Genomic DNA, 25,243 nt, shown 5'->3' on the forward strand with positions numbered 1-25,243 from the left:
ATAGAAAAACTGCGAAGAAATAGGCGCTCCTTAAATAAGGACACTATGCACAATAAATGCTTAAAGCTTTGACGTATGTTTTCGGTGTTGAATGTTACGTCGATCTACAAATTGATGCCGAGTTAAAAAAAAATAACATTGCAATAAAATATTCTTTCTATTAATAAATTTGTCTCAGTAGACTTTGGAGTTGAAAAGATAATATCTATAATTTTCCGTAATTGAGACAAAAAAATAGCGCTTAAATTGATTTTATACATGACGTATAAGTCTGTTCAGCGTTAATTTGAATGTATATAAATTCGTTGCATCGGTTTCTTTATTGCTATTACCTGATTTAGAAGTCCACCTCATGTTATTTTTATGTTCTTTCTGTTGAGATATATGGATTTCACTGGAATAAGCGTGCGCCACGTGATAAAGTGAACGAGAAAAATGAACACTTTATTGAGTCACGTTTCACACAAAAATAAAAAATATAGTTCTAGCAGTGTTCGTATAAATTTAGTGAATAGTTTACTCCAAAACAGTTTAAAAAATAAACGTCGATTGCGCCGATTTTAGCCGATAATTTTACTTCTCGCCGAACCGTTACACGTGTTCGCTTTTCGACTTGGCGCAGGCAAGTAAAGAGATTCGAACGAAGATGAAGTATCGTTCTTATGTTAGTATTGATCGATACTGCAGAGTGCGCAACTTGCCGGTTACATTTAGGCCGGTATTCATGGCTGCGTTCAGATTCTTCACCCGAGTGCTAAAAATCCTATAGTATGTTATATGTTATATGCACTATAGATTTTCAGCACCCAGGTGGGGAATCGGAATGCACTCCATAGTCAGATCTTATTTCACGACCGACGCTAGCATCCCGCCACACTCTTCGTGGAATTTGTTAACTTATACAACGAGCAATAAATTCAGGATTAAATATTTTGAGAGCAATAAATAATATCAATGTAACACCAAAATTAATTCAGCAAATAATTTTTTAAACATACTTTACTCTTGTGACGCTAGCACATGATGCCATACTCTTGGTGGATTTTGTTAATTTTAACAACGAGCAATAAATTAAAAAGTAACGTAAAAAAAATTTTTGTTAGATTTTCAGCACCCAGGTGGGGAATCGGAATGCACTCCATAGTCAGATCTTATTTCACGACCGACGCTAGCGTCCCGCCACACTCTTGGTGGAATTTGTTAACTTATACAACGAGCAATAAATTCCAAAGTAACGTATTTTACGAGTATTTGGTTGGAAAAACAGTTTAATGATAAACTTATACGTTTAACTTTCTATTTTCGGTCGTTTTGCTGTTTGCGCCTTCGTCCGTTGTCGTTGCACCCGAGAGACATTAGAATCGATTGAATGTAAAAAAAAAATTTACCTTGTGTAGTAGAATTTCTCCCTCGTGGAATTTTATAGCCAGTATAACCTTTGCAGGGCAACCGTCATATGCCAATCTCTTAAGTGAGAAATCTTGAAGATTTTTCCTCCGAGCTAGAGGGACGTCCAGAGATGAATCGATGGAGGATTTCACGTTGCCGTGCAAACGATCTTTGTCTTCAATAAGTCACCAAGTCAAGTACAAAATCCAAGATAGAAAATATACTTGTTATAAACCGGCACTGCGAACTCTCCACGTGCGAGCCCGAGGATGTCTCAGCGCAGAATGAGAGAGTGGAGATGGATTTCGTTATGGATGTGCTTTCCGCTTTTGGCGAGCTAAGGTTTTCGATTGGTAGGATTTGTCCACGTGACACAAGTTTGGTCCTGCGTCTACGGCTGCCCATTGGTGAATTCAAAGTTGGTTCCTGACCATTCCGGTTTTTGTGGGGTGAGCTACCGCTCCTTCCAGTGCCTCATTGTGTTCTCCCCTATTCAGCACTTTCTCTTTTATTGTTAGAAGTTGCCAACAGACTCGGATCTCTGGGTTATTTCGGAATTTTTCTGGAAACACACAGTAAAAAATTTTGTGTATTTTTGTTAAAAATGGATCTTGTTAAAGTTTTTGTGTTAAAAAATTTAACATTCTTATGTGTTAGTTTAACTAATTTTGATTGTTATTTTGTTTTTTTTTTGTGTTAAATTTATATTTAAGTAAATCAAATGTAAAAATAACACATTTTATATTTAATCGTAAGGTTAACATAATGTAGTTTTGTTAAAAAAATATTCTTTTCATTTATATCTAACATTATACAGATGTCTGTTGTACATAAAATTTTCATTCACATATCATAAAACTTTTCTTTATTTTGTGTTAAATTATGGAAATATAATATTTGTGTCATAATTTGACATATTCACATTATGTTAAATTAACACACAAATTTGAGTGGACTGTTTGGGACATGTAATTTATGTTATATTTAACACAAATTTTTTATTACTGCGCAGAAATAAAAATGTACTTTTTTGTCAGAACTACGTGTCTAAAGCCTTGTGTCCGATGCTAGAAATCGCTTCGAAATCTCGGAGACGGAGAAAGAATTAACCAATCGCATTGGTCAATTGGCCGAATTGTTCAAATAAAATTGGTCAATTCTTTCTCCGTTCGAGATCTCGGAGCGATTCCTAGTATCGTGGACACAAGGCTTTACTAATGGTCTAGAACAAATAGACAGTTCCAGTAACATTTTTTGTATTAGGATTACAGAAATGTTAGACTCACGTCGCAAACTCCGTTTTTCGGTAAGACACTACTCAGGCAATATTTTTTTGCCGGTCTAGACAGATATACCTTTTTATTAAGATTTTCTTTGAAACTAAAAGCCTTTGGCATACGACGGCGCCGAGATTGTTGCCGCGGATCAGACGAAATTGATAAAAACTTTGTCTCATCTGCTTTAACTGTTTGAATTTTGTCGTCTGGAAGGTTTCTCTCTCGGTTTTATCTTATTTACATAAAATAAACATATCGCTCATTTGCTACAACAAAAACATAACTCAAAAATTGTTATTTTTGAACTGTTTGCAAAAGAAGGGTGAAAATTCAATACACTTAATGAAAAGCTAATATATATTAGACATTTTTGTTTTTTTACAATCAGTTATTGCAGCAAAATCGCATTTAAAAGTATAATATTAAAAATTTTAATGATATAAAGCATTCAAACTTATTTTTTTGGAAAATTATGTTTTCTGAGTTATGTCATTGTTGTAACAAATAAGCGATATAGAAAAAAGGAAACGTGTCAATATCATAGCCCGCTTGCTGGCAATCGTTAACAATTTCGTCAGTTTTAGTTTATTTCTTATTCTAAAAATTAATTTCGTAAGATTTCTACGAAACAAAGAAATCTGTGGAATTCACAGGACATAACATTTATATTTTTTAAAGACATTATCGGGATGTCATTACTGTAGTTAATAATTTTTTTTAAATTATTATTTAATTATTTGAGTATTAGAAGTAACATCTTGCTCATTATTTATGGTCTCTTTCAAGATTCGCTTTAATAATACTTAAATAAATCCGTTTCTAAAGTTTGGTTGATAATAAAGCGATAAAAATGACAAAACTTTATAAAATTATCTTGTTAAAGAACAATCAAAAAAGATGTTAAATTCTTTCGACAAAATGTATATTGTGTACAAAAATTTGTTGATACATATTTTAATTTAAATTGTGATACATGCACTTATTATTAAATATTAAAACTATTTGAAAAATAAAATCCACCCTATTTCATCAGAGTGTTTATGCAAATTTTGTTGAAAGTCGAGATGTCATGTAATTTCACCTGAGGAAGCGACGGGGTATTTTGCGCTGTATGAGGATGAACATTATCTTGCATAAGCAAGAATCTTCGTTCAATTCTATTACGCATTGGAGCACACGCGGACGCTCTTAAGACACGTACGGCACGGTGTCATCAACGGCTCGGCCTTCAAGCTTTACGACAGTTAGGGGATAATAGGCGTCGCTTCAACAAAAGAAACGACCCAACATGTGCATCCCAGCACTTTTCCCTAAGATTTCCTCCACATACTACTTTCCAAAATGCAATAAAATGACGAAAAAATCGCAGATCAATTTTTAATACGCAGTTTTGAAGGACAGGCTTTAAACTTTAAATTTATCTTAATTTCAGTTGTAAAAAAATTTGTGTAACTTAAACCATTTAGAGTGGTTTAACTTCGCAAAATTTTTGAAATATAAATTCTTCTCGAATTTTCCACCTCGCGCGCGCGCGCTTCTTAGTGTAATAACATCTTTGAAGAAGATAAATTTATAGAGGTGTTGTACGATGTTATGTATTTATAAAGATTGTTGTACGATGTTTTTCACAAAAATGTAAGTTCAAAGATCGAACAATTTCTGCGGAAGTTTAGTGATCTTTTAATTATGCTGTTGAGTGTATAATAAAAAAGACAAAACTTTCGCAAATTTTTTTGATGAAACATATTTTGTGTAAAAAAATATGTTGATACATGTTTTAATTCAAATTATGATGCATAATATGCTTATTATCAGATATTAAAGTTTACATCTATTTGAAGAATAAAATCCACTCTATCCCATCGGAGTATTTATGCAAATAAAAGCCTGTTCTTTTTAGCTGAACTTCTTGCACGGTTGCACATTTATAATACATTAATAATAGAAAATTTAGTGTTTAATTATCTATAAAAATAAAATTTATTTAGTAATTAAGGAAAATATTTTAATAACAATTTGGTGAAAGGTACGAAGGTTTCAGCATATTTCTGATATAGGGACGCTGTTGAGGCACAGCATTACACGTGTCATTGACGACTCGGACAGCTTTACGGCAGGGTCGACAGGGGACAATAGGCTTCAGTTCAACAGAAAAACGACCCAACATCTGCTCGTATACCTGCGCGACTCTGACTCATTATGTGTTCTATAACTTTTAAAATACTTCGAATTGGGCTCTGAAACTTTGGGAATATATTCTTGAATTGTTTAACTATCGATTAAGCAAAAAAAATTCGAAAATCTTGACCCTATAAACCAAGTTCCCCCCTTAAGAGCGTCCTTATATTAGAAATATGCTGGAATCGTACCTTCCACTATAGGACCTTCCACTATAAGACGTTATTAAAATATTTTTCTTAATTACTAAATAAATTTTATTTTTATAAATAATTAAATTCTAAATTTTCTATTATTAATGTATTATATATGTTTCATAATTATAATTGTGATAATAATATATATTATAATAATTAAAGTTTTGACAAGAGCTTTTCACATCATCGTGAGGTACAATTGTTGATGTTTTCTTTTAAGTGGTTTTCTCTATTTCCACTAAAGATCTATTCCACTAAATAATAAATAAAATGATCAAATATGTACATGACTTGACAGGAAAGTAAAATTCTCTATTATAAGAGATGCACTATAAGATATTATATAAAAACAAATGAGAAATATAGAAGAAACAGAATTAGCCAATTTTTATAAAAAATATTAATTTCATCTTCTGAATCGTGTGTACGATTTTACTAGCGATTTTATAATGTATCCATAGAGATTTTTAGCGAGGATAATGATTTATTGCTCAAAGAAGAAAATTTTTTAATGCAGATGTTACAAAAGATGTATCGACAAAAAAAAGTTTAGGTATTGTCATATATTATGCTTATCCAACAAAAAATTACTTTGCAAGAACAAGAAAAACATGAATCCGCCTTTTCTCAAATTACAGTCTTATTACAGAAGGATTCTGTTTTTCAGCTTTTAATGTTACTTATAAATCAAACTGTAAATTGCAAATTTTATATTGTATATTTCTCAATTCAAACATTATTTAAAGAATAATCAAAAAAAGCAAATGCAAATCAAGATATTAAAATGCAAATTATATATACAAGTAACTAAATTCTAATCTTATAATGGTAAAAAATGTATTTTATTAAATAATACATCAATTCCATGTAAATAATTTCTGATAATTACAAGACATCTGATAAAATAACTATAGTATTATCACAACATAAAGTAAATGTCAAAAAGGAGTACTTGGAAATTTTTATTTTTGACGTTTAAATGTAATTACACAATAACGTCAACATTGCGTACAATATTGAACAACTGAAATAAGTCTCACAATCAGCTAGAGTCTCATCGTCTCGTTCACTTCGTGAATTCCGTCCGGCAGTTGTCTTCGCGCTGACTGTGTCGATATCGAAAGATCAGACTCAATTTTGGCTAATTGTACAGGCGGTTCTGCGGAGCGTTAACACGGGTGTGAGTGGCTGCTGCGTGTGCCGGACATCGCCGCGAATCATCGTGCGATTGTGAACCGAACTGCCATCCGGTACGCGATTTGTGTCAATCTGACTAGCCTCCCCCGCGCGTTTGCCGCATCATTATCATCGCAAAGCGGCGATATACGTTCTTTGTTTTCAGTAAAACCTTTACGCATTTCTGTTGTGAAAAAAGTACTCTCTGCCTCTTCGTCTAAATCAACCCGTTCCTTCAGCTATTCTGAAGAATCGCGCCACGCACGTTCCGCGCTCAGCTCTGGGCGGTTCCAGCAATCGGAGCAGCTCCACGGCTTGCTCCGAAACAATAATTAAATGTATATTGTGTAATACATTTGGATATATATTAATTAATACAATATTTAACTCAAATTGCAATGGAAATATAATTATGCACGCATGAAATTAAATTTATTTTAAATACACTGGGCAACAAAATTATCGCAACAAAAATTTACGTCAAAAATTTGCCCAACTTCAAATAAGCATAACTCCGCGAAAAATTGTCATATCTAAAAGATTTTTTTCATTTTAAAGAGTGAAGTCTGTACTTTAAGGAACCATTGTTAGATTTTGAATTTAGCCTTCCCCCCTCCTGCCGTTCTTCGAAAAGTAAGGACGTGTTACGTCTCCAAAAAATTGCATACTTTGACACATTCTACGGAGTAGAATGAATTTTTTTCGTAACTATCATGGCAACCATCGTAAAATATGGACTTTTCCCTGCAAATTAAAAAAAAATTAAGTCCGATTTTTTTTCGCCGAGTTATGGCTTATCAAAGTTACCTATACATTTTTGTGCATTCAATTACAGCCAACATTAGTATTACCCGATGAACACTACGGGGAGGTTATGGGTCGAATTTTTCCTATCGTGTATGTGTGTGTGTGTGTGTGTGTGTGTGTGTGTGTGTTAGCAGAAATTTGCGCAAACTAATTTTTATTCAAACGAGGCATTATTTTTACGATTTTGTCTTTTGTTTTCCGAATGAGCAATACAATACAGTGACTGCAATACTGTGAAGTTACTTACAGAAGTAATGTACTGTGAAGTTACTTACTTCAGTATTACAAAACTTCACAGTATTGCAGTCACTGTATTAGTGTATTGTATTACTCATTCGGAAAACAAAAGACAAAATCGTAACAATAATGCCTCGTTTGAATAAAAATTAGTATGGGCAAATCTCTGCTCACACACACACACACACACACACACACACACACACACACACACACACACACACACACACACACACACACACACACACACACACACACACACACACACACACACACACACACACACACACACACACACACACACACACACACACACACACACACACGCACGCACACACACACACACACGCACGCAAACACGCACGCACGCACGCACGCACGCATACACGATAGGAAAAATCCGACCAATAACCTCCCCGTAGTGTTCATCGGGTAATACTAATGTTGGCGGTAATTGAATGCACAAAAATGCATAGGTAACTTTGATAAGCCATAACTCGGCGAAAAAAAATCGGACTTAATTTTTTTTTAATTTGCAGGGAAAAGTCCATATTTTACGATGGTTGCCATGATAGTTACGAAAAAAATTCATTCTACTCCGTAGAATGTGTTAAAGTATGCAATTTTTTGGAGACGTAACACGTCCTTACTTTTGGAAGAACGGCGGGAGGGGGGAGGCTAAATTCAAAATCTAACAATGGTTCCTTAAAGTACAGACTTCACCCTTTAAAATGAAAAAAAAATCTTCCAGATGTGACAATTTTTCGCGGAGTTATGCTTATTTGAAGTTGGGCAAATTTTTGACGTAAATTTTTGTTGCGATAATTTTGTTGCCCAGATTTGGAATTAATATTTTAAACAATTATGCATTTTAACCGATCTGTTGAAAATTGAATAAATATCAAACTGATGTAAAAAATTCATCACTTTATATATTGAAAAATACGAAAACAAAATCAAAGTCTAAAAATCTGTAAAATAAAAATTATGCAGAATGCAGGATAGATGGAGAAATAAATGACTTTGCTATGTAACACTTATTTCATCATATAGCAGATCAATTTTTACGGCTGCGTTCCATTATTCATTGCCAGTACTGAACCTCTATAGTATACGTGACGTAAACTATAAATTTTCAGTACTGACAGTGAATATAGGAACGCAGCCTGTGTGACCTTCTAGTTAATTATTATAAAGTCGTTTATTTAAGAAAAAGTTTGTTTAGTTACAAAGTTTATAAACACAGTTTACCGCAAAAGAAACAAACAGAAACTTCCGGATAGGACAGAAGATTAATTGCTAAAGAGAGTACTTGTGGATAAAATTATAAAAAAGATAATAAGAAAGATATATTTGAACACGACAATGCTTTTCAACGACATACCTAATACAAATTTTACTAACATATCTTTATCTGTAGGCAGGTATATCTATATTGTTATACAATAAAAGTGATATAAACTTAGTAACAAATTTGTTTTCGACGAGGAAGAGGCTAATTTTCGACAGAGGCCAGTCAGGCTCGACGCTATTCATTTTCATCGATTACCTGCATATGCGTAATCAAGTGATTCGAACAAGTAATCATTTATACATCTCTCAGTGTCTCTTCCATTAAGGAGAAAATTAACAGAAAAATGGAAACGGAAGCAAGAGAAAAAAACAATTCAAAATTTTTGTATAATTTGGTATGCTTACTTCAACTGGAAAACAAAGAAATCTCTTAAATCAAGAGTTCAAGTAATCTACAAAATATGGGACACAGAACAAATTGCACAACTCAAGAAAGACAGTACTTGTGAATAAAGTTACGAAGAATATAGTAAGAAAGGTGTTTCAACGACGATTTCCAATCATACACACAATACTGAAAGAATTTTATTAACATTTCTCTATCTGTAGGTAGTAATATATTATATCTATTATTATATTATTTAACAACATCATAATTTTTTTGTGCGCGCCAGGAAACAATTGCTAATACCTGTATTCGGCAAAATAAACGTATTTGTTGAACCCGTGGTGAATAATCTAAGTCTCGAGCTTCGTGCTGGCCCCTCACACGCTTGAACAGGCATCCTTACATTTCTAAATAGATCATTGACAAAAAGGAATTTTAAGATACCTTGCACATTTATAAATTCAGGTAGGGGAGACCGGGGCTAAAACGTCTACGGGGTAAATACGTCTAATCAAATATCTCGGAACCTGTATATTGTGCGAACTCGCTATTAACATTGTAAACGCTGCTTATAGTACCCATGTGACCAACGGAGTTTCGGCAGGTTACCTGCCGTGTTATGATTTTTACGAGGGCAAACGTGTTTTCGAAAGGTGAAAGTTACATTTTCTGCGCGTGGAAATTTTGTAATATCTGCAATAATATTTGCTCTCCAAATCTCGAGGTACGTGATTATAAAGAGTAATGCATGCTGAACACGAATCCAGTGTAGTTTTTTCATTATCGTTGATGTCTAATATTTCGTGGGCGATCAAACCTGAAACTTGTGTTTGGGGCTAATCGGTCAGTAAGCAGTCCGGGTGCATTTCCAAGGCATTTTCGGGCTCACTGCATATGGAATATGGATGAGACGGGAATTACAACCGTTCAGACACCGAATAGAGTCATCGGACGTCGAGGAGTGAAACAAGTCGGGCGAGTGATTTCTGCGGAAAGAAAAACCCTCGTAACTATTTTTTAATAATGTTTCGCATAAAAATTTTAAATAAATTTTTATATTTTTCTCTTAAAAAACAATTATTGCATGTATCCTATTATTTTTTAGAATTAGATGTACGTATATGTATTGAAAATGCAGTGCAGACTGTTATACCCCGGCATTTTTGAGATTTCAATTTTTCCACCGTTGTCGTTTTTGCTCTATACCGGTTAAACAAAGCGACGTAGACAAAAATTTCCTATATAAATTTTGTAGCTAAAGGTTTACTCTTTACAGTGGTATACCACATTTAACTACAATTATTTATTTTGTTGTTAAAAATCGGCACCGAAAAAAACGGACTGTTTAGCCCCGGTTTCCCCTATAATCTGGAAAATCTAGAACACAGGACAACTCAAGAAAAACAGTACTTGTGGATGAAATTATAAAAAAGATAATAAGAAAGATATATTTGAACACGACAATGCTTTTCAACGACATACCTAATACAAATTTTACTAACATATCTTTATCTGTAGGCAGGTATATCTATATTGTTATACAAAAAAGTGGTATAAACTTAAATTATATCGGTAATGAACGTCAAATATACAAATATACATATGTATAATTTCATATTCTGTTAGAAATTATTCGTAACTTTTATAGCAAGTACATACATAGATTCTCGCAGCGTCGAATATGGTTAAATTATCATTATGGTTACGGTCCATATGGTCTTCGTGAAAAGATGATTTTATAGGTCCAGCGCAGAACATCGGGTTGACAACTCAGACTCGAAAACCAACGAGAGTTACAAAGAAACTTTTTAAATCTAGATGATGTTAAGAATTAACTTAGTTTTATCCGCCATCATTACTACTACTTTATTATTACTAATGCTACTACATGCTATTTACATTTATTTTTCATTACATTTATATTCAAAAGCGCAGATTACTTCTCTTATCTCTAAAGGAGGTGCGTGTTCGTAATCGGCGAGATCGATTCGGATCTACCTTAACAGCCCTGCCGTTTCGTTCATTGAATTTGAACGTCAGAATTTTATTGTATTTTACAGGTTGCCGTTTTACAGGTTTTACATTTAATTTTGCAAGGCGGTGCCTGCGTCTCCGTTCATCCATAGATATCGTTTCCCATGCTTCAGACACCGTTGAAACCGACCGGAGAGATCGGTTGTCCAACATGCCAAAAATCATGTTGGATATTTCAAGAGGCAACTGTTTAATGATATCCAATTTCTTTTGTATAAATACATCAAAATATGAAACAATTCTCCTAAAGGCTTCCATTGCTCTTGATCTGTGTCCTGTATTCTTCGAGAACCTAAGAGATAATGATAGCTCCGCAGTCTCGATGCTAATATTTATACTGTTGTGGTACGTGATGTATGCCCCGTAGTTCTCCGCGTATCGCAACTGTTGTCCAGCGTGCTATGTTTCAGGGAGAGGGGTTTTAGTGGGTGCAAGCCCCACATACCTCGGGTGCCGGGGCCCGGGAAGATGCGCGAGGCATTTCCCCTCTTCCTACGGGAAGCTGATATTTATAGCGCTCTCCCTACCTCTGATAAAATAAAGACATTATTACAGCCAATCAGAACGCGCCATTTTCGGGGTGACCACATGACGTCATTTTATTGGTCGCCTTTTGCCGATTTTGCCGGCTTCTCTCTACCAATAAGCTACCCCTAAAATGGCGCGTTCTGATTGGCTGCCCCCTCCCTTACACTGATAAAAATAGGGGAGAGTTGCCGAATGCATACCAGTCGCCTAAATCATACCTCATCAATATTTCATATTATTACTTAATATAAGCAATATTTAGTAATAAAAATATGAAATAAATGAGAAATGAATAATATCAGAGAGAACCCTGAGAGAGGCCATCTCGGCCTTTTTCGTGGGACCGTCGAAAGCCTCTGTACACTATCGCCAGTACATCCATTTTCGAAATTGGTACTATGTAGCCACGTTTTTTTCCGATAAAACATCATTTTGGTGCGCGTCCGTGCTACATCTGCAAATGTAGTAGTGTTATATGTATAACAATTTAATTTGATTTATTTTGGTACTAGTATCGAGAAAAAGGTATAAGCAATATTTTTAAAGGCCGTCCTGCTTGTACCGAATGTCATTGCGATTAAATGCATTTTGGACTTTGCATTTTCTTAGTTATAAATTAAATATTAGTTCTTATCTTAGGTAACTAACATCCGCTAGAAACAGGTCAACCTATAGAGGCCCTCCACCGCCCCCGCCGATTCCGATCGGCGGTCCTCTTTTATTTACAATACGGTTTTTTCACATTTCTATTATTTATTTTATTTCTCTTACAATTTACTTTACAATAATGTACAACATTATAAAAGAGTTACATTACAAAATTGATTTGATATACAATAAAATTATACGATATACAATATACAATATTTCTTTTTGACATGAAATTACATTTACAACATTCGGTATGCGTACAATAACACGAAATTCTCACAATGTTAAAACATGTGGCTATTATGTTACATTTCTTACTAATTATTAAATAACTATAGTCGGAAGTTTATTTTACTTCATTTTTAATTTATGCGAGCAATCACGACCAAAAAGATTGTTAATAAATTTATTGCTTACGTTACTTAATCAAGGAGAATGTCAATTATTGTTATACTATACTATGTTTTACGAAACACAAAAAAAATGACCAATACGTGAAAAAAAATAAAGCTTCTTCCCGTAGCAGATCATTTTCTAGCAGATCAAAAATAAAAGAGAGTTTCATCGATACATGTATTATGTACGCAAATTAATATATTAATTTATTATAATATTTTATCAAATTCAATTAATTACAACAAATATACATTGATATATATAATTTGCATACATATAAGTATGTATATGTATACAATATATAGACGTATATTTTATGTATATTATTATATACTTTTCTGGATAACGCTTTAAATCTGTTCCGCTTGATAATAACAAATTTTATTTCGAAAACGGAAGTAAAAATCTCGACATTGTTTTTTTAAATAAGTAATATTAAAAATGAAACAACAATAATTTCATTGTAATACCGATATAACAAGAAAATGATTCTGTTCTAATGAAGTTGATCAAAGAATTAAATATTGCAAGTTGGACCCCCTCAAGATGGACATATAAAGAAATCATTGTTTATCTTTATACCAATTAATTTTTGTTTTGGTTATATTATTTGGTTATATAAAAATTCGGTTACGTATATAGGTATGTTTCTTAAACAATTTTAAATTCTTGCTTTCAATTCTGTGAGTGATGTGACATATGATAAAATTTCTTTCATGAAATATGTTCCGTATCTTTGTGTTATTCGATTTCCAAGTATCAGAATTTTTGTTTTTTTACTTACTTTCGATATCTCAAGCGATTAAAGTCGACAATTGGTTATTATTTGCAAACAGTAGGCATTTGTGATTCTTTTTTATTTGGAAAAGACTCATATGCATGATGTCTGACTTAAGTCATTGTTCATCGACTATCAGATATTGATTTTATCATTTAATATGACATTAAGATAATTTTCAATGTTGCTAATTATTTTAAAATTAATTACCCTTTTAGTTCATAATCCTATCAGCATTTCTCTAATTCAAACAAATGTACAATTGATAGTAGTAGAGTGTACATGTACTTTCCTAGCATATGTAATACATATTAAAGAATTAAAAATGATACGTTCACGGAAATTATTTTTATTAGTTTGCCTTCCTTAGCGTTCGCCATCCGAAGAACGAGCGCGTTTCTATGTGATGTGATATAATATATTCCAAAATCATGCAAAATCAAAAAATGTGTACCTTTCCTTTTTAAATTATGTGATTTTCATGCTTGTGTCATTTAACTTTGAGTATTTATTTCAGGGAATAAAGCATAGATGTTACAAAATTAAACTGATTATAAAGCGCGAGATTTAAACACTATAATATACATACTCGTACATAAATAGATAGACAGATAGACAGAGAAGGAGAGAGAAAAAGAGGGAAGGGGAAGGAGAGGGAAGAAAAAGAGTGAGAGAGAGAGGGGGGGGAGGCAAACAATTTGTAGTGTCGGATATGGTTTCTTATAGCGTTTTCCATTGGAAAAAACTCACTGGCACTGGCAGCACTGAGTGCTTAAAGCGTATTTCATTGATAGAATTAGTGAGCATGTTTCTGAAAAACTCGAAAACTGAAACACTGAGTGCCAGTGAGTTTTTCCCAATGGAAGACGCCTTTAAATAATCTCTGTTTCACGTTTTCTTTTTGCTGGGGCATTCAAAAACTTTAACATTTGATTTTAATACTGAATTAAGTCTATCTTAAATGAAATTATGTAATTCATTATTTTAGCTTATAACTCTAACATTTATCGAAATATCATAACTGGGCAATAGTGCTTGTCCTGGGTATAATAGCGACATGAAACAAGCACACAATAACGCTTTACATTTCGCCTAGGTAAGAGGCTTAGTTTAACTCTTGATAAGTGTTCTTTTTTACTGAAACTTGAATTAAGTTAAAAAGTCAAAATTGGGAAGTTTATTTTATAAAAGTAATGCATTATCATTTCCGTTTTCGTCTCTGAAGGGTAAATTGGAACCATTATTTAATAATTAACGTAATCATTACTATTTGCGTTACTTTTTTCTGATAATTCTTTTCTGATATAGAAAACTCTCTAATATTATATACCTACATAGGCATTTTTTTCTCATTTTCTCAAGCTTTCCTCAAGCACAAACAGAGATTATACAAGAGACAGAATTCATATATAGATATATTTTATACCTAATTATATAGTATATATATATATATATATAGTACATATCTACTATATATAGTATATATTTATGTTTTTATATAAAAATGTTTTACCGGGTATATTTAAACGGTATATTTAAACAAAATTAAAACATTTCTGTTTATTCTTTTGACCTTATCTCTCTCTTGATTCAAAACGAACCTGTTTTCCATTTAGCACTAATAAATGGTTTAATAAATTTTTATTATTAAACATTTATTGAAATTTATTGATTAAATTTTAATTCATTCTCTCGCCTGATTATATGCTTCTGACATTAATTGTCCATTTTCGAGAGTCTAAATTTCCTGCAGTTTAAATTATTAGACTTGAAATTTTAGGAAATCTAGAAATTATGCGCTTTCCGAGATTTTTTTAAGCTTCTTACCTTCTTATCTTCTTACCATTTCTTACCTGATTGTATTCTCGTGATACCTTATCCATTTTTCAGAACTGAAATTTTAGAGAAACAAGAATGTAATAAGAAAGTAGAAAACGTTTTCAAAATACATAAATAATGCTTTAACATAATACGTTTTTAAAAATTTGTAAACATTTTTGCTAATTATACTTTTATACAATTTGTTTTCAAATAAAAACACATTACGTAACTTCTAGCTGTTATTCCTTAATGCGAAACAAAGATAAGGATCATATAAAACAGAGAATATACGGAACGATACAGTAATTTGGTTTAATTTTAGTCGCCAATTTTCCAATGAAACTGTATTTGACAGTCTAAACATATCTGATTTATCTAACTCGATAAATTGTGCCAGTAAAGTACGAGCTTAATGCGGACGCAGTTGATGCCATGTACTGCAATGCAGGATGAATATTGAATCTATTTTCCTAAATTGACATGGTATAATATTAATACAATTTTGTTTATAGAGGAAATATGAACGTTTTGTTTAAAAAAAGTAGAATATTAACTCAAGAACACCACACCGGGTGTAGCACACTCACGTTTGTTATTAAAATGCCCGCCGTTTCTAAATAGTGAAAATTAGGGAATCAAAGTAGTAAGGTAATTAAACTTTTGTTCCTTCTCTACGACTCTTTATGCTGCGCAGCCTCATCTGCCGTTTAGTAGAGATGTATGGCACGCCATTAAAAATAATATTGGGTGTGTTACACCCATGTGTAGTGTGGGTTCTTTTGCGTCACGGTCCACAGACAACTTTTATCACGTCTAAACAATATATTTAAAAAAAATCACTATTTTATTTCTTTCTGAAAAGTTACATCCTTTACCTTCAACAAATAATTGATCTTTTTATATAATACAATGTTGAAAAAAAAGGTAATTTTTGGAAGCAAATAGCGCTTTTTTGTGAGTCAGGAAATTTCTACCCGGGCTTTTTCCAAAATTAACTTTTGTTTTTAAATGTTAATTGTAATTATAATGACACAGCTGCGTTCCTGATATTCTGGCGTTTAAATAAAAAAAAACATGTTTAAAGATATCGACTTTTCGAAAAGTTATTGATAATAATTGAAAGCACACTGAGTATCGTACATCCATGAGTGTGGTGAAAACGGGACTTTTAGGAAAAGTGTGATGTTTTAGGATTAATAAACTATAATAAAACAAATAATTAACAATTTATTACAGCAGTACTTTGTTTTATTCACTTGCAGTTTTATTATCACATATATTTTATCCTAACAATAAAATATGTTTAACGTTATAACATCGTGTGTTATCCTACATAGAGAGAATTTTTTGTTAGAATTTACCCTGAAAATCATGATAGTTGTGGGACAACTATTATGTATTACGAAGAATTTTATGCGAGCTATTCTGATTAATATCTACCATAATAAAAAATATTAATATCTTTTACAATAAGATATAAAACATGTTTAATTAATTTTATTAAAATATACAGTAAAATTTCAGCATTTTTTCAAAAATTACCAATCTGCTTGGTAAATTTAACGGTAAAATGTAACGAAAAATTGTCTCCGTGCATGTACATTATATATAAATATTTGTATAAAATATGGGTTTGCGAAAGTTTGCATTAAATTACTTTATCATCTGAACATTGGGTAACTTCCTCGTTATATCTCCCATCGAATTCGTTTTCAAATCGCTTTACATTCATGATTGTTGTTTCAATCGCATTACGCTACACTAAAAAGCTACGGTAAATAGTATATTGTGCACCAAGGGGAGAAAGTAGCGCTTTTCAGACGAGTGTGAAGTTTGCCGCCCGAGCCGAAAGCGAGGGCAGCAAATCACACGAGTCTGAAAAAGCTTTCGACCCGAGGTGCACACGATATTTTTCACAACACCTTTACAGAAATGTTCGACTTCCATGCCTAGAGAGAGGCGAGAGGGCTTTCCTATGCCGGGTGGAAAGTATCAATTTTCTCCCCTAGGGAGGAAAGTAAGCCCTGGCGTGAAATTGGCCACTTTCGCCCCTCTCTACAGGCATGGAAAGTTGAACTTTCCGTGGTGATGTAAAAAAAATTTTCGATTGACATTTTCTCATGGAAATTTGCATACTCGTGAGAGTTTAAAATGACATTGGTAAATACTTTGGCTTTTTTCTCGTTAGAGTAACGCAAGAATTTTAAAAGTACATTATTTATAAAAAAAAACGTCACTTGATGAAGGCACTTGTAGATACACAATCAATAGACGCTCGTAACAATTTTCATTCCTTCTACTAACAATTAACGTGTGCCGTTACCTTAACTTATTTCCAAAGTTTTCGTATAAAATCACAAGATAAATAAGCCAATGATATTTTTAATACGTTATATATTATTTGATACATTATATTATTTACTTTTAGTTTTTGGACAATTCAATTCGATTGTTTCAGATTTATTCTCGCGATTTGCGCAATTACGTATTTCAGGTAGCCCCGATACTCGAGACCGTGCAGAAAGAGAAATTACAATTGTCAGATTTATTGATCTCGGTTTGTGCGGCTTATGAAAAAGAGAGACTTATCGATTATGAAGAAAATGCATTTTGTTATACAAGTGCGAAACCATTCAATTTGATAATTTCAATTTTGGGCAAGGCAATGGTTTCTTATATAATACAACAAATAATACGAATCGAAGTTTATAACAATAACTTGGTTAGAAGTATATTATATATACACCTTTCTTTCCCTCCCTCTCTTTCTTCCTTTTTCTCTCTTTCTTCACCCATACAAAATTGTCTTTCTAAAGCAATTGATGTACAGCTTTTGTGTGATGTACAACAAACTAATACAAAAGTATGAAAACCTACAATGCAAGTTGTGACAATTATCATGAAAACTGTTATATTATTACGGTAAAAAAAAAAGAAAAATACAATTCTGATTGTGAGATTAACTTAAATGTCTTAATGTAGGTACAAATTTGATCAAGAGATACCGGTACCATCGTATGCGGTAATTATTGTGGGCTCTTTATACAAGAGATAAATTAATGATAGGACAAATATTGTGGCAGAAAAGAAATTTATTAATAAAAAATTTGATATAATATCGAGTATATTTGCATTACAACTAATGACTTTTATGTTGTTTTCTGTCGTTGGATAGTATCAAATAGAACGATTAGTTCCACGTGCTCTCTTTAGAATCTAATATCGTACAAAAAAAAACACCAATAAATTGACCCACAACGCCAAACAAAAACGGCGTTGGACGGAAGAGGAAAAAAAATTTTTAAACAACTTTTTAAAGAGTTTATCATCAACGAAATAACTCCGCACCTGAAAGAGCTAAAGAAAATAATGGTTGCGAATCCAAAAATTTTGGACCGGACTATACACGCAATTAGGAGACAAATCTACGATCAAATAAACGAAAAATACCCGAGTCGAAATTTTGATACTACTTTGACATTCTTAAGGATAGTTTGCACCTACTTAGATACTCTATAACCTAGAGAAAACCTACTTTGATAATATTACACTTATTAACTTCTTTTTTAAACCTCTAATTCTATACATTTTATTTTAATACTACCTTGAAGCTACAATGCTCCCAAAATTTTAATGCTGCTTTGACACTGAGATATTCCACAGCTAATAAAACCTATTTTAATGATATTATACTTATTAACTCCTCTTTTAAACTTTTAATTCTACAGATTTAATTTTAACGCTATACCCCGAGGCAAAAATATATGTCATACAAATGCTAAATAAAATTAAATCGACAATTAAAAGAGAAGTAACGAATAATTTTATTCAAGTTCCTTTTTATTAATTGGTAAAACAACATATGTTAAATTATCAAAATTTACATAAACACAAGGTGTTATAAGAGCATTAACAGGAATAACATAGAAATTATTTGTTACATAACATTTATACAAAAATTGTGCAGTAGAATACTCAAATTGATAACCCGTAGTGACAAATATATCATGTTTAAGAATTTCACAAATAACCGCATAATGTTGGTGACAGCAATTACAAAAAGGTTGATTACAATTTGAAAGTTTAATAAAACAATAAATAATACCTAATCTTTCTTCATTATTCTGAAAATATTGTACAACAGATGATTCAGTTTGCAAACTTCGATTATACATTTTAGATACATAAAGTTTGTTATGATATAAAAGCCTAAAATATTGATATATTACAGTATTATTGTACGGTATTTTACTATTGTTTAATGCAGTTGTAATGATATCTGTAATTTGTTGTAATTTATAAATTCCAACACTGTAACAATGCGGATATATTTCTTGTATAATCTTGACTTGCTTTTTTTTCTTTAAACAAAAATTTCGAATATCATTATTTGGTAATAATTCTATTATTCTAATCATTTTAATAAACTGATCTTGAGAACTAGCCAATTGTGTATCAATGTGACGTGTACCGTTTATTAATTTCAATAATTGGCCATTTAAATTTTCATACTCATAGCATGTGTAAGCCCATAAAGGTCCTAACTTTTTTACACAATCTCCTAAATGTAATAATAAATGAATGTTTATAGAACAAAATTGAATTCCGTACAAATCTTGAAATTCATGAACAAATCGACATAATAAATCTTGAGATATTTGTATCATAGAATTTGTGATATCATCAGAACTTAAAATAGTTATAGCTGTAACTAATCGTAAATAATGTTCAAAATAATCTGCACGCATTACCCCTTCAAAAATAGGAATAGAATAATAAAAGAAAAAACATTTTAATTCTGATGCCTTCCAGTGCACTAAATCTGCAACTGTACGTGGCATACGATGAACAAATTTCGGAGGTTTTATACTAATTAATCGTCTATTTATGATGTCAATAACTGGAAACAAAGAAAAAGAAGTATGTGAATATTTTTGATCAAAAAGTAATGTCATAATTTTTTTACCACACCGCCATCGACACAATGCATGCGATCAATAGCCATTCCAGTAATAAAATCTGGCATTATTTTTGATAAAACTGTATGACCTTTCACTCCCATAAAGGGTTTGTCTGATGCTCTAATGGCAAATTCAATAGATTGTTGAGACGTTCTTAAACTTAATTCATTTTCAAATGGATAAATATGCACGTAACTACGTGGAGCAATTTCGATATTTTCACCTTTACATAAGCACGAATGACAACCATAATCACCATTAAACTGAATAAAATTTAAACATTCACATTTTGCAGGAAGATCGCAAGTTCCGATTAATAATATACCTTTTACAATAATATGATTATTGTTAGGTAAATTGATTTCAATACCTTCAGCGATTTCTTGTAATGCTTTCATAAATTTATATAAAAATGTATTCATTGGGGGTTTTTTATCATTGTACCAGTAACCGACAAGTAAAGTATTTTCTCTTTTCTTTCTATCTTCAAAAGGTAATTCATTAATAGTAAGATATAATGGCCAAATGCTTATTTTTGATGATTTAAAAACTGGTATGCCGTCAGTATACCACGTGAAAGAAATATTATTAGGATTACGAAGAAAACCGTTGTTTATCCATTCTTGATAAAGTTGTCCATCGTAAATATCTGTTATTTTTCTTTGTAATTGTAATGGTCTTTGAAATTGACTTTGCAATTTATCATAAAATGAAGGTCTTGCATACATTTCTCTTAATTGATTTTTGCAAGATAGTTCGATAAAATAAGAATTGTTTGCTTGGCGACATAATGGACAAATATCTTGCATGAATCTTACTTCTCGATTACAGATCATACAATAATAATGTTTAATCATATTAGTTTTAAACAATAATGTATAATGTTCGCTTGAAATAAATAACAAGACAAAAGGGCTTGCGAACTAGCAGGTTGTTAATGCTGACATGTATTTAAAATCATAACAATGACTTGACAATAACAAACGTTTCGGCCATAACTGTGGCCTTCTTCAGTGTAGTCGTTAAATTAAAACAATATACCCCCTTATACAATAAAGAATCATTCGCTTACAAATTAGATGGCCTGCTACATTACATCGATTAAAACGCACTCGCTTACATACGCTCACACCCTACGCACATCGCCTCGGTCAGATCGCAGCTCGTAGACATATCGCGTCTGGTAATACTTCGAGCCTTCGTAAAGTCAGTTTGCCGCTCGCAGATATATCGCGTCTGGTAATCCTTCGAGCCTTCGCAGAATCATAATGAGAAGGAATCCGTCCCTACCCCGTCTTCAGACGGGGCGTTGGACAAGGTCGAATATATTAGGAACATGGAGTTATCACTCTCGGATACTTCCTTTTACCAATTAATTGAGAAAGATCCGGTAAAAAAACTCTCGAGCGAGTTACGCTCCTTAATAACAAGGTGGAAGAAGAAGGGGTATATTGATCACTCCATGTACCAAAAACTTAATTGTACGGACGGCATCCTACCGAGAGCTTACGGATTGCCTAAGATACATAAGCCGGGCAATCCTCTTAGAATTATTGTATCATCCATTAACAGCCCTTTGTATATGCTTGCTTGCTGTTTACATGAAATTCTGTCGAAAAGCGTTTCGGGATCTCCTAGCCATATTAATAATAGCTACCATTTAGTTAATAAATTAAATGGTATGCCGTTCGACTCTAATCGTACTCTGATATCATTGGATGTCGTTTCACTTTTTACCAATGTTCCAACAGACTTGGTGGTAGACAGTGTAACAAATAGGTGGGATGAGATTTCGAAACTCACAGACATTCCGTTTGACGAATTCACTATTGCAATCCGATTGGTTCTTAACTCGACATACTTCTCATTTAACAATAAATATTATAAGCAAATTTTTGGCAGCCCCATGGGGTCTCCACTATCACCAATAGCGGCAGATATGGTTATGTGTGATCTGGAGCGGGTTGCAATATCACGGCTTAATTATGTTCCACAGTTTTATATCCGGTATGTCGATGACATTGCAATGGATGCTCCTGGTAATGAGATTGAGAATACATTGGAGACGTTCAATTCGTTACATGATCGGTTGCAATTTACTTGTGAAATCGGACGCGAGGGCAAACTCAATTTTTTGGATGTTACCATTATAATAGAGGATGAGAGAATTATTTTCGACCATTTCCATAAACCAACCTACTCAGGCAGATATTTGAATTTTAATTCCAACCATCCTCTTTGTCACAAAAGAGGCGTAATATACGGGCTCATTGATAAGATCATCTCTCTTTCCCACCCGCAGTTTCACAAGGAAAATTTAAAAAACACAATTAACACATTACTTAAGAATGGATATCCGCTTGGTTTCATTTTTTCGACGATTAGAAGAAGAATTAAATTCCTAGCTCATAACACACAACCTAGCAGCCAATTTGCTAAGATTTCTAATTTTACTATTCCGTATATTAAAACTATTTCAGATGGCTTTACGACGTTAGCCAAAAATATTAATTTTCGCCCCGCCTTTACGATTCCGTTTAAGTTGAACAGGTTCATCACAACGGGCAAGGATAAATTAGACATATCAGCACACTGCGGAATAGTTTACAAGATAAGTTGTGTGGATTGTGATGCTACTTATGTGGGGCAATCTAAAAGACAGCTCAAAACCAGAATTAAAGAGCATAAATCCGATATCTTGAAGAGAAGCGGATCTCCATCAGTTATTACCGAACATCGTTTAAAAACGGATCATAGATTAGATTGGGAAGGAGTGAGGATCTTAGACAGTGAGCCGGTGTATAATAAACGTCTCATTTCTGAAATGTTACATATAAAAAGACAGAGCGACGGTCTCAACAAACAGAGTGACACGGAGTTATTGCCAGAAGCCTATCTCCCGATCCTCAACACTCTCCCACCTTCCTGATTCCCACGTGGGTCTCTTCTCCTTCCTCTCCCGTACTCTATCCCCTCCATAATTTCCCTCTGGATAGATCGCTGACTCTCGCATTTGACACCTGACCGACCACTGACGAACATGTGTCGTTCGAGAAGCGTTTCCGCGAGCGAAGGTAGCTAGTGCAGGTTGAGTTGTATGAGTTTACTGTTTCTTTTTAATTTAACACGAAATAAATTTCTGCATAAGGGCATCCATTCTTATCGTATTGTGAAGACGGGGTAGGGACGGATTCCTTCTCATTATGATTCTGCGAAGGCTCGAAGGATTACCAGACGCGATATATCTGCGAGCGGCAAACTGACTTTACGAAGGCTCGAAGTATTACCAGACGCGATATGTCTACGAGCTGCGATCTGACCGAGGCGATGTGCGTAGGGTGTGAGCGTATGTAAGCGAGTGCGTTTTAATCGATGTAATGTAGCAGGCCATCTAATTTGTAAGCGAATGATTCTTTATTGTATAAGGGGGTATATTGTTTTAATTTAACGACTACACTGAAGAAGGCCACAGTTATGGCCGAAACGTTTGTTATTGTCAAGTCATTGTTATGATTTTAAATACATGTCAGCATTAACAACCTGCTAGTTCGCAAGCCCTTTTGTCTTGTTATATATTAGTTTTATTTATACGAAAAAATTTTTTTAATTTATATAAACTATCTTTTTTTAAATTTCGAGATATACAATGAAATTCTAAAACAGTAATAATGTCAGCAATGCATGACATTGTAAGATTATGATGTAAAAGAAGAGATAAAATTAACATCATACTATCCCCAACAGTTATTTCAGCACCATGGTATAACGGTTCATTTTGGTCATAATTTTGATCGTTATTTTCATCTTCATTATCATTATTAATAAAACTGAAAGCACCATAACGGATAACACGAAACTTTTTTGGAAATTTATAAAAAATATTAGATCTTCAGAGCCTCATGCCTCTTTCATTTTATACAATGATCACCTTGTGCAGGATAATGAGACTATCGCAAACTGCTTTGCCGATTACTTCGAATCTGTCTACTCCGGCGACGATGGAAATAATATTGAACCTGAAATAGATCCTAATCTGGCTCACTCTCTGAATCTCCTCTTCTTGGATATATCTATAGAGGAGATGTACAATGAAATCGATAATCTCTCTCTAAATTGCGCCGCCGGTGTGGATGGTATTCCTCCATCAATCTTCAAGTCAAATATTTTTATCGCATCACGGTTCTTATGGCTAATATTTAACAAATCACTAAAAATGGGCTCATTTCCTGCAGTTTGGAAACAATGTCTTGTTTCTCCAATTTTTAAAGGAGGTGAACGCCAATTTGTTACAAACTACCGTCCTATTTGTAAGCAAAGCATAATGCCTAAGATCTTTGACAGCATTGTGGCTCGCAAGCTTGGAGCGCTTTGCAAAAACCTTATTATAATTGAACAACATGGATTTGTTCCTGGACGATCCACGACTACAAATCTGGTAAATTACTATAATTTTTTAGCGAATATTGTTGAGAGTGGATCCCAAGTTGACTCTGTTTATACTGATTTTGCGAAAGCGTTTGACACTGTGAATCGTACTCTTTTATTAAGTAAACTGCGAGCCTATGGAGTCGGAAGCTCTCTCTTGTGTTGGATCTCATGCTTTCTCTCAGATAGAACACAAATTGTAAAATATAAAAACAGTATATCTAGAAATATAACTGTCTCTTCCGGGGTGCCGCAAGGTTCGCATCTTGGCCCCCTTTTATTTATTTTATTTATTAACGATATCGCTATGTATATTAAATATTGCCTCTTTTTACTATATGCTGATGACTTGAAAATGTATCGAAAAATAAATGGACTTGCAGATGCATTATTGTTGCAACAGGATCTGCACAATCTTGAGGTCTGGTGTAAGAGAAACTGCCTTCGACTCAACACCCAAAAAAAAGTATTCTATTTACAAAGTGAAATTTCCTGTAATCCCATATTCTAAGCGGAAAGTTTTACAGAAAGAGTATTCCTCTGTCAATAAGTGGACTATTCATCAAAAATCTATTACATATTATTCTAACGGTTTTCCTCTTGTATTAAGAGGAATATGTTTACTTGAAGCGGAATGCCCTCTGAAATTAAGCGTTACTTCTGTATAGTAATAGAATACTTTTATCTTACGATAATTCACTCGTCTA

General features: G+C 33.1%; 1 protein-coding gene and 1 long non-coding RNA gene across 2 annotated transcripts in view; one reads left to right on the forward strand and one right to left on the reverse strand.

Annotated features, from left to right (window-relative positions):
- The window catches only part of LOC139779089 (uncharacterized), an 85,702-nt gene that overhangs the window by 13,072 nt on the left and 47,387 nt on the right, over window positions 1–25,243 (reverse strand). The window contains exon 3 of the transcript XR_011719804.1: window positions 1,389–1,951. The gene's annotated coding sequence lies outside the window, so the exon portion shown is untranslated. The remainder of the gene's footprint in view (window positions 1–1,388; window positions 1,952–25,243) is intronic.
- Window positions 22,737–23,650, forward strand: LOC139779084 (uncharacterized). The gene is made up of 2 exons (XR_011719800.1): window positions 22,737–23,185; window positions 23,260–23,650. It is a non-coding gene; the product is annotated as an uncharacterized lncRNA (long non-coding RNA).

Source organism: Temnothorax nylanderi, unplaced genomic scaffold (genome assembly GCF_030848795.1).
Source record: "Temnothorax nylanderi isolate EJ_2023f unplaced genomic scaffold, tnyl_v1.0 TNYL_tig0209_pilon, whole genome shotgun sequence".
NCBI lineage: Eukaryota > Metazoa > Arthropoda > Insecta > Hymenoptera > Formicidae > Temnothorax > Temnothorax nylanderi.